Genomic DNA, 14,056 nt, shown 5'->3' on the forward strand with positions numbered 1-14,056 from the left:
TAAAGATTACAGAGTGATTTCCACTCCAAAAACCTGGTTCTGTTTGTTTGTGCAATCCTAGAAGTTATTTATTATGGCATGAATTTCCCAGGTTTTTTTTGTGCCTGAATTTTGTAATAAAATTATTAGCAATTGTGCAGTTTGGTTTTTTTTTCTAATAAAAGAAGAAGAGAGATGACAATGAGTGATGCAAGGCACAAAGCAGAGCATCACCACAAACACTTAGGTACCAAGTTTCACATAGTGAAGAACTAAACAGTGGAAGCTTTCAGCACAGGGCACTGTGAAGACCAAAGATGAAAAAGGAGACAAAGGACTAAGACAATTTCCTAGAGGATCTGTCCCTTGGGTAATCACCAGCTGCTAGGATCCAGGTTGAATCAATTCATATTCACTTCTTCCCCTATGAATTTGCCATCAGTTTCTGTCAGCCTGAGTAGGCTTCTGATTTAAAGGATTCTTTGAGGACTGAAGTGCTAAATTTGGCATGAAAACTGCCATCATTTGGTAAGATACCTATAGAAGATAACTTCCATGGGTAAAAATAGATGCTCTTGAGAGAGCACTTAGGAAAGATGATGAATAAGGCAGGGTAATGGAAGATATAAATTCCCAAAGGAGACTTCAGATGTAGTAAGTGAAGGATAAGGTTTAACTGGATAAAGTTTTATAGCAACCAACAAGCCTTTAAATGGCCTAAATACTTATGAATCATTTAAAGTAGCTGTGGCCAAACACAGGGGTTCATGTTTAGGCTTTGAAACATCTCTGCCAGTAATTTGGTATGAAATTTCCTAATCTATAATGGCACTTGCTGAGCCCAAGAGGTAAGTGCTCAGTACTGTGGTTTTTCCACTGCACACTCCAGCAATCCAGATGGCTCACAAACTAACCTGAGCACACTCAGGTTAAGAAGAGAATACTGGGTGTTGCCTATCCACTCAGTTAATTTTTGTTAGGTGCTGTGACAACTCACACCACTCCCTTATTTTAACTAAGGATTTCTCTTCAGTTCCCCTTGACCATGTGTGGGGTTTGCCCATGGGACCCTTCCATGGCAGCTGGAGATATAAACGTATCCTGAGACAGAAATAAGTACTCATGGGTAGCATTTTGAAGGGGCTACCAGCAGAGATGCTGTGATGGGAGGGGACAGATATCTGCACTGCTGCAACTCACTTTCCAGCCTATCCCACTGGTTTATTCAACCTGGTTGAATAACCCCTCACCAAAGGGTTGTGATTGCCACTCTCTAAAATTGACCCCTGCTTACCTAAGGAATCCTGGTATGTTCATAGAGGATCTTATTAGGGAAGATGCAAAAAAGGACAGCAAGTTTTCATGAAACATCAAGGTCAGCCTCAAGTGACTGGACTGAGGAAAATCAAGGACTTCAGTTAGAAGATAAAAAGAAAAATGAACTTTTCATGTGATGTTTTTATTGTTTGTCACATTGGAAGCACCACACTGATTCTGGTTCAACATTCAGGTAGGAGTTAAGGTGTGATAAATCAATCCCAAATGGATGATCCCACAGCACATACCTGTAGTGGGAGGAGCCATTCTTGCTCCTGAAGCTCGACGAGCTGCTGGTCTCTTCCAGGACTCCAGCCACCACACAGCGCTTCCAGGGTAGAAGTGTAGCAGGAAGAGCCTTTCTTGCTCCAGAGGCTCAACGAGCTGCTGGCCTCTCCATGCCTCACACCAGAGTGAGCTGAGCTACCTTCTGTGGGTGTGTGTCCCACCTTTATTGGCCCCCTGGTCTTGCTCATGCCCAATAGGGGCCTGTCCTAATCAGGCACAGGTGGACTCACACCCACTCTTTGGCAACTCAAGGCACCTGGTTGACAATGTCTCTCTACACATACCTATAATAGCCTCTGTCAGCTATTACTCTGCTTCCTTGTGGAAGGGGAGAATAACCTTATAATGTTTAAGAACAACTTTAGATTTGATTGTCATTTGATTTCAGTCATCTACGAGTCACTTTCTGTATTTTCTCATCTTCTGGAAGCCTGTAGAACTTGATTCTTATTAGACCTATCAATCAGAAATTTATATGAAAGTGCATCAACATATAACTACTCGAGTTATGCAAAAAAGAGGGGTCGAGAATAGAAGTAAAAATGTTAATTTTCATTCACTCAAAGTTACATCCCCAATCCATAATTTCTATCACATGGAATGTACATAGGAACTGGTCATAGTATTGACATATGGCTTAATCCTCACTGGAAAAAGTTCTTTGTCTTCAGAAACTTTGGAAGAGTTGAAAAGTATTGCCATTCCATTTTAAAAATGCTGCATAAAAATAATTTTGTTTTTTCTGTCTGTGAAAGCATAAAAAGACCTGTCCAATCTTATTAAAATGTCATTTAACTTCAGGTAAGTGTGCAAACATAAGTATTCTTGCATGTAAAATTCCTGCATTCAAACCACTCTACTTTTTGGTGGGTTGCTCTCAGTTGCTCTTGCTGGAGCTATTTCCACTTAAAAGAAAACTAAATAACCTCTACCTAAGGAAACTGAACCTTACTTTGTACCTTTCTATGTGAGTACAAGTTGGTTATTTTGCTATAGCTGATGAGTCTCTGTCTCATCTTGACACAAACAGAATCAAAATGAAAAACATTTCAAATTTTGCTTTGCCCCTCTCTTTTTTTTTTTTTCTTAAAAGAGACAAAAAGTATTTAAAGTATTTTTAAAGTATCCCAGGAAATTCTACCCAACATGGCTCTCAAAATGAATGGGTATATTTTAGTGGAGCTGAAGCACAGTCACTGATGGAAAAAGCAAGGTCAGCAAATTTACAGGGCTTGCAAATAATGCAATTGTTAAAGGACATAATCTACTGAGAATCCTGGGTGAAATGAAAAAATAATAAGTAAGAAAGAGCAAGTATGAGGAGGAGGGAAAAGTGACCTCCATGAAACTGAGGAAATAGTTGCTATGTTGTATGAAATAAGGTGAGAAAAAAAGTAGAGAGTTCCCTACTTAGGTCTTAAGTGAATACAATAATACAGAAGTGCAGTGCTGAGGCTGAAAACTCCATTTTCACTTCAGGTAGAGTTACTTTGGAGTGTTATTATTCCCAAGTCTCTCAGGAGGGCTGTGGCAGACAGGACTGGGCTCACAATCTTGAATGCCATTATTTGAATCTGTCTTTTCTGTGTCACACTAGATGGAGGGTACACAGTCTATTACCTTTAATTAATTGAGTGTTTATGTGTTAAAAAGTTATTCACTTGTGCACAGAGTGATTTGCTGGGATTTATGATGGGAACATTTTATAACAGCAGCATGTGTTTCCCTACAATTTGTATAGGTTCATTCATTATAATTTTTCCTGATGTTTTGCCTACCATATTATTAACTTCCCCAAAGCAATGAAATAGCAGCTTGTCTTCTCACAGCAGAGAAACGAGAGGAATAATTATGAATGTGGAAATCCCAGTGAAAACATGCTTCTATTGAAAGGGCCTAGTGGTCCAAATAGAAGCCTGCTGGATTTATGAAGTCTATAAAAAAAGCAAACATACAGAAAAACAGATGCTTTTTTTTTCTTCCAAAAATCTTGGAAGTCCTACACTTAGGGAAAAAAAAAAAAAAGGAGGGGGGGAAGGAGGAGAAGAGAATGTTACATTTATGCCACTATTAACAAAATTTTTTATTTTACTATAGGGTATGGAGTCTGAATAAATCATCAAAGTTTCAAGTCCTTGCCATGCATAACTATTTAATCATTTGGAAGTGTTCTTTTCAAAATGTAAGAGTTTGTGAGCATAGTGTTTGATTTGTTACTCCTCCAGTAGCAAAATCACCTTTGCTTCAAAGGGATAGCTCTTTAGGACTCTTTGCATGTAAGAATTTACAATAATGGGAAAATGAACAGCATTCACCTACGGTGGTAAGGGAATTTTTTTTCCAGGCTGTCAGTGAGGATGGAGGGAGAAAGCCTGGGAAATCAATTCCAGAAAGTGTTGTGGATCACTGGTTATTTTCCAAAGATCCAAAGCTGACAGGACCACCAGAGTCATTTGTGTTTATTGTTCAAGAGGGTGCTTTTTTGGACCATCCTTAGCAAAACCAACCTCCTTTTAGAAAAAAAAAAAATAATAAAAAAAGACAAGGGGGATGGGGATTCAGGGGGAACCAAAAAGGAAGCAGAAGGCAGTATAAGCAATGAGCCTGCTCCAGGATAGCCTTCCCCAGGCCCTGCCCCTCTCTAAGGCACTTTGTATTATTTCATGTGCACTCTTCATTGTTATTTCTCACAACAACCCAGTCTGCTTCTGCACTCTGTCGTCTGGGTGGCCACTCATAAAAAATGTGATTTACATTCTTGTTTCACTCTCGCCACCTTTTCACTTCCTGTTGCTTCTGCAGCCTGTGCTTTGCTTGTCTTTCCTGTTCTTTTAATTAAAAACCTGAATTTATGCACATATTATTATTGTTGTTGTTGTTGTTGCATGTGCATGCATGCAGCAGAGGAACAAATAGACCACTGCCATGAGAACTTTCCTAAATTCCTTTTAAAATTAATGAATACATAATGACTTTGTCCAAATAATGATTTTTAAAAAGAATAATCTGAATTTGCTGGAGATGGCAAAATAATTCCACCCTACAAGCAAAGAATTTTATTATCTCAGTTGCTTCTCATCAGATCTCAAAACTTTTTCACACCTAAAAAATAATTACATCAAAAACGTTGAATTTGGGCTGCACCAGAATCTGTTGCAATGAGTTGAAACTCCTTTCAATGTCACTGAAAAACTGAGAAAAACAAGACAAGAAAGCTAAAGATTGGAGCCACACAGCAAGAGGAGCTTTCATAGGTGAAATTCTGGAGGCAAGCTCCATGGTTGGAGCTGCCAGGATCAAACCTCAGTCGAACTGAAGCCCTTTGAAAGAGTTAAGACAATTTACCCCTACTGAGGAGCTGCCCCTGTGAATATAAATCCCTGCTAGGACAGAATAAAAGGGTCATTTTGTGCTAATTCAGTCCCACTCAGCAGCAAAGGCTGAGCAGAAAGATCTGTCATCAAGTAGAAGCCCTCTGACAGGCTGTACATTTTTTGCTGTAAATCTCACGGATTCTCATAAAAAGGAGGCCCATCCTGAGTTCTCACCAGAGACTCGAAGTAGCCCTCAGGTTTTGTAGAAACAGCCAGCAGCTCTGGCTGTTTGCTCTTTATTCCCTTGCCTGCCTTAAATTCAGATCATGTTTTCTCTATTAGGGGTAAGGACAGAAAAGTGATTAACTGGGAGAACACCTGAACAAGTGAATGGGTTCAGAGCTCAGCTATGCACCCAAGATTCAGGACTGAATCTCCCTGAAGTTGGTCTACATTGATCTGATTTTTTTTTTTTCTCAGAGGTAAAAAATGATACATGACCACAATCTCCCAACAAGTAGAAGGATCCTCTTTTATTTCCCACTTCCCAAATGTCTTTCTTAAAGGGTAAACAGATGGGGCACCATCATGCTTTTCATCTGAACTCAAGTACCAGCAGAAAGAGAATGCAGTGTCTGACAAGGCTCAGAAAGGTGCTGATCTGCTTCACACAGACCCCACAAACATTTCAGTGTTCTCACCTCCCTGTTACTTCTCCTCAAGATGATGAAAAAAGTCCAGATCTACTTCAGCCCACTGTACTGACCAACTCCATCCTAGGAGCCACCCCATGAACTCAGAGCTGGCTGCTCATCCCTGCAGTGCCACTGAGGTACAGAAGGACACTGGAGGATTAAATTACCCCCTCTCTGCCTCATTTTCCCCAGCTATAAGAGAAGAGTTCCTGCCTTCATTTTCATCACTCTTTTGAGAATTAGTCACTTCCATGGGGGGGAAAGTGAGAATTCAAGAGGTGATAACAGTGCTTTCTACAAGGAAGAAATTGAGAAAAGTGTTACAGATCCAGCAACAGCAAATTTAAAATGTATTTAGTGTATCAAAACCAATAATAGTATTTTGTGACTTAAGAAAACATCGAGGCAATTAAAAGATATTTTTTAATCTGGTGTCATGCTTCCTTTGTAAAATACTGACTGGAAAGATTAGTGCTTAAACCTGCCTCATAAATTACTAATATTAAACACTTAAATTAACTGCTGTGCAGCATGGCAAGTATAATGACTATGTCTATTTGCATTTTATCCAATTATTTAGTGGACATTAACTTCTGCTTTACTTGAGGTGCAGAGAAACTACAAAGAAACAGAGGTGACAAAAAGAAGCAGGATTCTAGCAACGTGTCTGGAAACCAAGGCAAGGGAAGACAGAGATTTAAATGTGCCCAGACAGAGTTCTAAATCAAGCTCAGGTTTTCCTACCTCCTGACCAAACTTCTTAGCTCCAGAACAACCTTGGTACCAAATGTTAGCACTGCTAAACTACTAGGTTTAAGGTTTTGCTGGTGTGTTTGTGTTATGTTACACTTCTGCAGAACAGTGAATATCATTTAAGGGACTTTCTGCAAGTCCAGGTAGAGCAAGCACATACACACATCCACAAGCCAGACAACAAGGGCTCTCACTCATGGTTAATGGCTCTCTGGCTCTAGTTATTGGTCCGCAAGGCAGAGAAAGGTAAGTGAAGTCTTCACACAGATACTAAAAGATTTATAAAACCATGTAGGAAAGAAAGGGAAAACATTCAGGACCTCTCCACAGAGAAATAGAAAAAAAGGAAAAAAAAACCAAGAAAAAGAAAAAAGCAAAAAAAAAAAAAAAAAAGCAGAAGCAGCAAATTCAGTGGTTATCAGGATTAAAATGAACTTTTTCTTCTCTGCTTTGAAAAACCTTCAAATAGAACAAATTTTCCTCGGACTGAAACCTCTTCGATTTTAAATGTTTCGCAGTGTCCTTCTTAAGTGTTTTGTTTTAAATGATGAAGTCTTAATAAATACTGGACACATAATAAGCTTCTGTGGGATTTGGACTTTATCCCACAAGTGAGAGGAAGACCTCATAACTCAAAGAGTGATGAAGCCACAAGAGGGTTATGAAGGTTTTTCCGCACTAGTGGGATTAATTCCATATTCCACAGATGCCCATTATATAGAGGTTCTCTGTTTATACTGCAAGGAGGTAAAAAGCTTTTTTTTTTTTTTTTTTTTTTTATTAGATTAAAATGTCAGGCTTGAATAAATGTCTTAGTCAGAAGAGTGAAGAACAGCTGCTTTGTGGTGTCACAAAACATCTTGAAAACAGTGGCTGAGTTAGTGGAGAGGCATGGATTGAAAGTATTTTGTATAGCCAGTAAGCATCACTACTGATCACTTGCTCACTTCCACAACAATCTCACTTTCTGCAACTGGGAAAGAGACCTTATCTTCTGAAAAGGAGCTGGGAACTAATTTTCTTCATCAGTTCCAGCATTCCAGACATCTAATGGGCCCTATTCCTCATGCTCTCAAGTTTTGCTGCTCTACTGAAGTAGTTCTCCCCAACACAAGGCCAACATTTTCCAGCAAACTAAGCTGTCCCAGTTAGAAACAAAAGGAACCTCCAAGCCTTTGCAACCCAAGGTGATCCCTGATACTCAGCAAGCCATGGTAAAGCAACAAGGAGTGTAATTCCATAAGAACCAGGGAGACATTTGCTCAGCAAAAACCCCAGACAGTCCCTGCTCATTGCTTTGCAGTTATATGTCTTATATTTGGCAATGCTCCTCTCTGGACCCACACCTCTCTTTAATTAAACACTTTTTATCATCTTTTGGTTGTACTTAAAATAAGTAAATAAATAAATTAACTTTCCTTAAAAGACCAAATTCTTTACAATACTAAGTTGTAAAGCAAAATCCACGTTGCAAGCTATTATTGAAGAATCCTCTGTATTTATTATGATAGTAGGGAGGGCATTTTGGTTTAAGTAGGGCAGAAGCATTCAAAGTATTTTCTGGCTGCAGCTATATTTCCAGTTGTACACTGCAATCTGCAAGCCCTCCAGCAGTGGATCTCATGGAGCAAGCTGCCTGCAAACACTGGATCCTTCTGCCCAGCTTTTTAAATACCTGGGGCAATCTGCCTTCATTCCTTACACCCAGCTTATGCTTATGGGCTGGACTGAAACTTGCAGCTCAAAATATCCAAAGAATTGGGCCATACCTGAATTTCAAAATCTGAGGAGCTATTTCAGGATGAATTCTTGCCATAACCACAGAGCACAGACCTGCCATGAAGACTGGAGCATCAAAACGTTGCCATCTGGCATGGGGCAGCAGAAATCCAGATCATCCTGCTGGTCAGTGTTGATAGGGCTGGGCAGCTGCAAGAACACACTTTTCTTTAATACTCCATCTGATGCTCCTTTCAGAGGAGCAGGGACCTCCTCCTGTGGTCTGGTTGCCTTTGCTCCATGGAGAACTGGTGAGCCACATGGGGCTGGCTCCTTCCCTGCTGAGAAAGAAAAATAAAATCATTAAAAAAAATAACAAAACACAAAAAAACCCAAACAGAAGAGCTGAAAGGGAATAAACAAAATCAAGAGAACAAGCTGATGGTTAAGAATAGTGCTTTTCAAAAGGGGAACATGATTCTGTGCAGATAAGATTGCACTTTTTTTACTAACATTGTGCAAAACCAATGATCCTGCCACGGCCACAAGAGGTGGTGTTGACAGCAGCATCTCCCCTGAATGGGCTGTGACCCCTAACATGGCCTTTGTAAACTGTCTCATTAAGGACAGGTTGGAAACCCTCATGCTATGCCAAGACCTGCAACACCCATGCCAAGAGAACAACAAGAAACTTGAAAAATATCTGACCATTCCTGTTATGCCCTCTGAGGTGGCAGATTAGTCCAGATCTGCCTTAACCACAAGTCTGTAAATCTGAGGTTCTGCTCTGAGTAGGATGCAAGGAAAAGGGCCCTTCAAAGGTCCTTTTACCCTCTGCTTCTGCTGGATCAGTATTTTGAGGTCAAGTATTTTTAAATATTTATTTTTAGTGCTTAAGCATATCTGCTTCCCTATTTAAAATAGCTTAAGAAGTATTTAGGGCACAAAACCACAAGCAATCACATCTTTCATGTAGCTCTGGAGTTACACCCCCATCAACCACAGCAGCTGATGCTACCAGCAGAGCTTAGCTGCAGGTTTCTTGCCATGTCCTGATATTCTTCACATGAGAAAGAAGAAAGGAAAAATAGTCAGAAGTGAAAGTGCAAAAGGAAAAGAACTGTTATGATGGTTCATGAGCTATCACGTGAGCAAATTCCTTCAGGTTTTCTGTATTTTACCTCTAATATTTTATCTCATTTTATCTCTACTTTTAAGACTAAGTTTTGCAGTTCTGTCTCAAGACAAATAACACTGGGTTTAGCCCGAGAGACCATCCTTTACACATACATCAGAAAAAACAGATTAGGAGCAAAATTAAAAATTATAAATTAGTGTGGGTTCTATCAATTGTATTTTATAAATCTCCTTCTACATTCTGGACCCAGCTTCTTCTGGCATCTGTTTTTTACACAAGGGTAATTCCACAAGCTTCCTTGTGGACTTTTTCTGTACTTATCCTAACTCTGTGGAAGCCTCTACTCATATTTCTGCATGTTTTCATAGTGGGAGGAGACAGGGAGTGGAAAGTCAGGTGCAAAGGGATCCACCACAATGAAATCATCCCTTCCCAGCATGGAAAGATTTCTACACCTAACTCATGCTGATCCCACCCATTTTCTCCATGCAGAATCCCACTATTTGCTGCATACCTTGGAATAGCTGGCAATCAGGATCTGGATGTCTGGTCCAGCAGCTTAGCCATGGTAGGCTAAGACTTGGGAGGAATGAAGAGTGATCACCAGCAGCCCACAGCACATCCTAAAGGGAGAAGAAGCAGAGATGAAGAAGGAATGCCACCCTTCCTTAAATAATTCAGGAAGTATCTCCTACTTTCCAACAGGATGATTCAGAGCTGTAATTCCGAGAGATTGTAATGCAGTTCTTTTGACATCTAAAACACGCCTGTTGGTGCTGGGAGAAAAGAAAAGACAAAAAAAACCCACCAAAAAACCCCTCCAAACATCATTTTCTAAAATCTTCCCTTGAATAGGGTTTGCCTCCACAGGGGAGGAGGTGGTGAGAAGATGACATCCTGTAGGCTGCATCCTCCCCTTGATGGATGGATGTGCCCCACTGGGGGTATGACTTCAATTCTTTCCCTGAAACATGAATCAAACGAGGCCACAAGCAAATATATTTCCCTGTCAAACATTTCACTTCCTGGAGACAGTTAAGAGCTAATGGGACATACTGTGCATGGTTTATTTTTGCTTTGGGGCCAACAAATTGCTGTACCATTTTCCAGGTCCTTAAACTCGGTTTGTGTTTGCTGAAAGAAGATTTGCAGGCACATTGGCTGTGAGTCCAGCAGGGTTTCTAGCACACAGCCTGATCCTAAGCTTCCAAATGAGGAACTGAAAGATTAGTCCACCAAATTCAGGCCAGAGGTGCATGTCTTCCTCTTTCCCAAAGACCTCAAAGGAGCAGATCGTGGAATTTCTTCCATGTCAGCATACATGCTGCATCATCTCATCTGGTTTTTAACCAAACTTAAACCTGATGCAATTGTCTGGCTTGTGGATACTGAAAACTGAGTCCTTGAGAATACACATGTTCTGCCTTTTTTTTTTTTTTTTTTCCTGGCCAAAAAAAAGTCAAAATATGTGGAAACACCACAGGCCTCAGAGTAATTCCTTGTCTAAACTGTATGGGTGAGAAAACTGAGGTGGCAAGCAGAATGTCTGGCTCAGAGTGATGCTGATAGTAAATGGCAGATCCACGAGGAGATTGGGCATTACAGACAACTGATAGGACCTACCTGTTCTTTCCAACAGAGATATGCCAACATGCCTCAGACTTCACCTGGGGAGAAGAAGAGGAAGTAATTTGGACTCTATGGTGGTCCAGCCCTCAGCATCTTTGTGCAGGATACCTGCAGTTCCAGTTGTGGTAGCAGTGGTCTTTGTGATGTGGAAAACTGCTTGCCACAAAAACCTATCTCACTGCTGGCATTCCTAGCTCTCTCTATCTTCCTGAAGTGCAGAGGAGAAATGTCAGAGGCTTTTTGGGATAAGACACTGCTTGGTTGACTACATTGCTGCTTTGTGTTTGACTATTTTTTCCCCCCTCATACTCCACTTCGTGTTTCTTTCCACTTCCAAGTGTTGTTTTAACACAGATGTCCCTTGGTGTTCAGCTGCCTTCAGCTGGTACCTGTCTAGTTGGAGGAAAAAATAAACCAGCATACACTTTGCTGAATCAATGTTGTAACTATCACACTGCTAATGTTGACTTCCTTGTTGGTTTTGGTGGTGGTACCACAGACTGCTTTAGAAGAAGTTCTTTCTTCCTGAAAACATAGCTTTTTCCCTCTCAAAGTGCTTCTTAAAAGTCATCCTGCCTTCAGACTTCTCACTTTAGCCCCCTATCTTTGGCTATTTCCCTTTCTTCCAGAGACCATGGACATTATCAGATTTTACTTCATTTTCTAGTGGTGGGGAAAAAAATGTCATTCATCAATGAATCCACATTTTGTTAAGCATGTTAGTATAGATAGATGCTGTCCCTGTCCTGAGGTTGAGAGACCTGATCAATCTCTACAACTACTTGAAAAGAGGTTGTAGCGAGGTGGGGGGCTGGCCTCTTCCTAGTAACAAGCAACAGGACAAGAGAAAATGACCTCAAGTTGTGCCAGTGGAGATTAGATATTAGAAGATAGATATCAAATGAGATATTAGAAGAAACTTCTTCACCGAAAGGGTAATTAAACACTGGAATAGGCTGCCCAGTGAGATGGTTGAATCACCATCCCTAGAGGTGTCTGAAAGACGTATAGATGTAGTGCTTGAGAACATGGTTTAAACGCTGGACTTTGAAGATTTAGGTTAATGGTAGAGTTAGTTTATGGTTGGACTCAATGACCTTGAAGGTCTTTTCCAACCAGTACAGTTCTCTGTGATTCTGTGAAACTACTGATGCAAGAGTGGAAACGGGAAGTTCAGAAAGCCTGTAGGGTATAAACTGTGCCAGTAATAAGAGTGGTGCTCCTGACATCTCTGTAATATAATGGGGAACGTTATACATAAAGCCAAATTAATCTTTCAGTATTTTCAAGAGCAAAAAAAGGATTTAATTAAGAAAGCCAAGACTCCCTTCTTTCCATAAATACGTTCAGACTTTGATCCTTGACCTTTATTCGTAAAATTAATTCTACATCATATTTCTGCGTATTGCTCTCTAAGGAGAATCAAGTTTACACTTCCCTCCCAATCCAAACCATAACAGCACTTAATTAGGTGATAATTTATGTAGTACTTAGCATGAACTTTTGACACTCACTGAAGTAGGCAGCACGAGTGTACATATGTTATCACCTGACTACATCAAGCAACAGACCCTATGCACTGGTCAGGTACCTTGGGCTTTATAAGGTATCAAGTAACATCTATAACCTGCTGTACCTAAATTTCTAGGAGGTCAGACCTGTCTCCAGTGTACATTAATATATGTACTTGTGTGTACTTTAAGCACAGATTGTAAGACCTTCAAAACAACTAATAAGGGAGACAGATGTCAAAGCAACCTGCAACAAGGCTCTCTGAGTCTTTGTCACTCCGCTCAGTTTTAAGGAAAGGGCACAGCTGAGAAACATTTCATTTTTTCCCACCCACTATGATTAAAAACCTGGAGTTGAGCTCTTTTCCTACCAAACTTAAAACTTCATTATTTATAACCATGACAATCTGATCTGTTAATAAAGGTCTACAGAGCTTTTCATACAGGGCTTTTCTCCTCCCCCATGGAGCCGTACCGCTCTGTTAGGCTGAACAGCAACATTTTGGCAGAGCTGCTGGCTTTTCAAAATGGTCAAATGACTGGGCAATCTAAGCCTGACTGTCAAATTGCCAAAGGTTGGATAACAGAATAAATGTTAATTCCTAAATTGTCTTTGTCAAGAAGACCTCATAGACAGCACATGGTATTGCACCCCTAGTTCGGAAACAAAGATGCTGAATTACTTTGGACACGTCTGGGTAGAGATCTGTGATTCCATATTTCTGTGTGCTTATCAGTCTTTCTTTCTCACTCTTACAGATGATGGAAACCACACTGTCATGACTGTATTTTCAATCACCCTATCACCTCGACTCCTCTGAACAGTACATTTATTCAGAGCCCTGCAGCAAGTCTAAAGCAGAAGTCAGACCTTTTGATCAACAGGGCAGAAATGTCTCTAGACCATCAGCAATGGAGGAAAGATGAGGATGCAAGCTGCCTCAAAAATATGTTTATTCTAAAACCCTCTTTTCTATTTATATTTACTTCTGTCTACCTCACAGGAATTAGTGAGATCTCACCCAGTGCTGGGTAAAAAAGAAACAGATACAAAACCTGTTCAGCATGCTATGCAAGCATCTAAGAGTTAAATTAAATGGACAACTGTTGAATGAAAGTACTCTACTTTGTCTGACATTTATTTATTAAGTTTCTTAACATTTCTTTCAATATTCTCATTTATATTTACTAGTAGTCCCAACACTGCTTATGAGAAAAGTAGACACTGTAATCCTTTGCATTGTTCATTATGAATTCCAGAAATTTTCTTACAATATCAAGGAAATAAAATATCCTATCTACTGCCTGCATTCTGCCTAACTATCACTGGTTAATTACTCCTAGCATCAGCAAGTTCTTTGCCTGTCTCATTCTATCCTCTTCTCTACAGCTTGGAAATTACTGAGAGAAGTAGGAAGCTGGTGCTGTAGCACATCACCAAGACACCGACAAGACAACTCTAAGCCCAGTGTTTTTTGCTCTCTTTGGTTCCTAGACAATAGGAAAAGAGGGAATGAATGCAGATTCTGCAGTAATATAAGGCAGAGCAGACATTCCTTGCTTGTTACAGAGTCATCATTGAAGCTGCTTCTATTTTTGTCCATACCTGTGGATAGGGGAAGGCAGAGGCTCAACTTTTTTCCCTGACTCTCTGAGTTGTCAACATCTCCCCACAGGCAAGACAAATTGGGCTGATTCCCAGGTCTAGACACA

This window comes from Calypte anna, chromosome 4A, assembly GCF_003957555.1.
Source record: "Calypte anna isolate BGI_N300 chromosome 4A, bCalAnn1_v1.p, whole genome shotgun sequence".
NCBI lineage: Eukaryota > Metazoa > Chordata > Aves > Apodiformes > Trochilidae > Calypte > Calypte anna.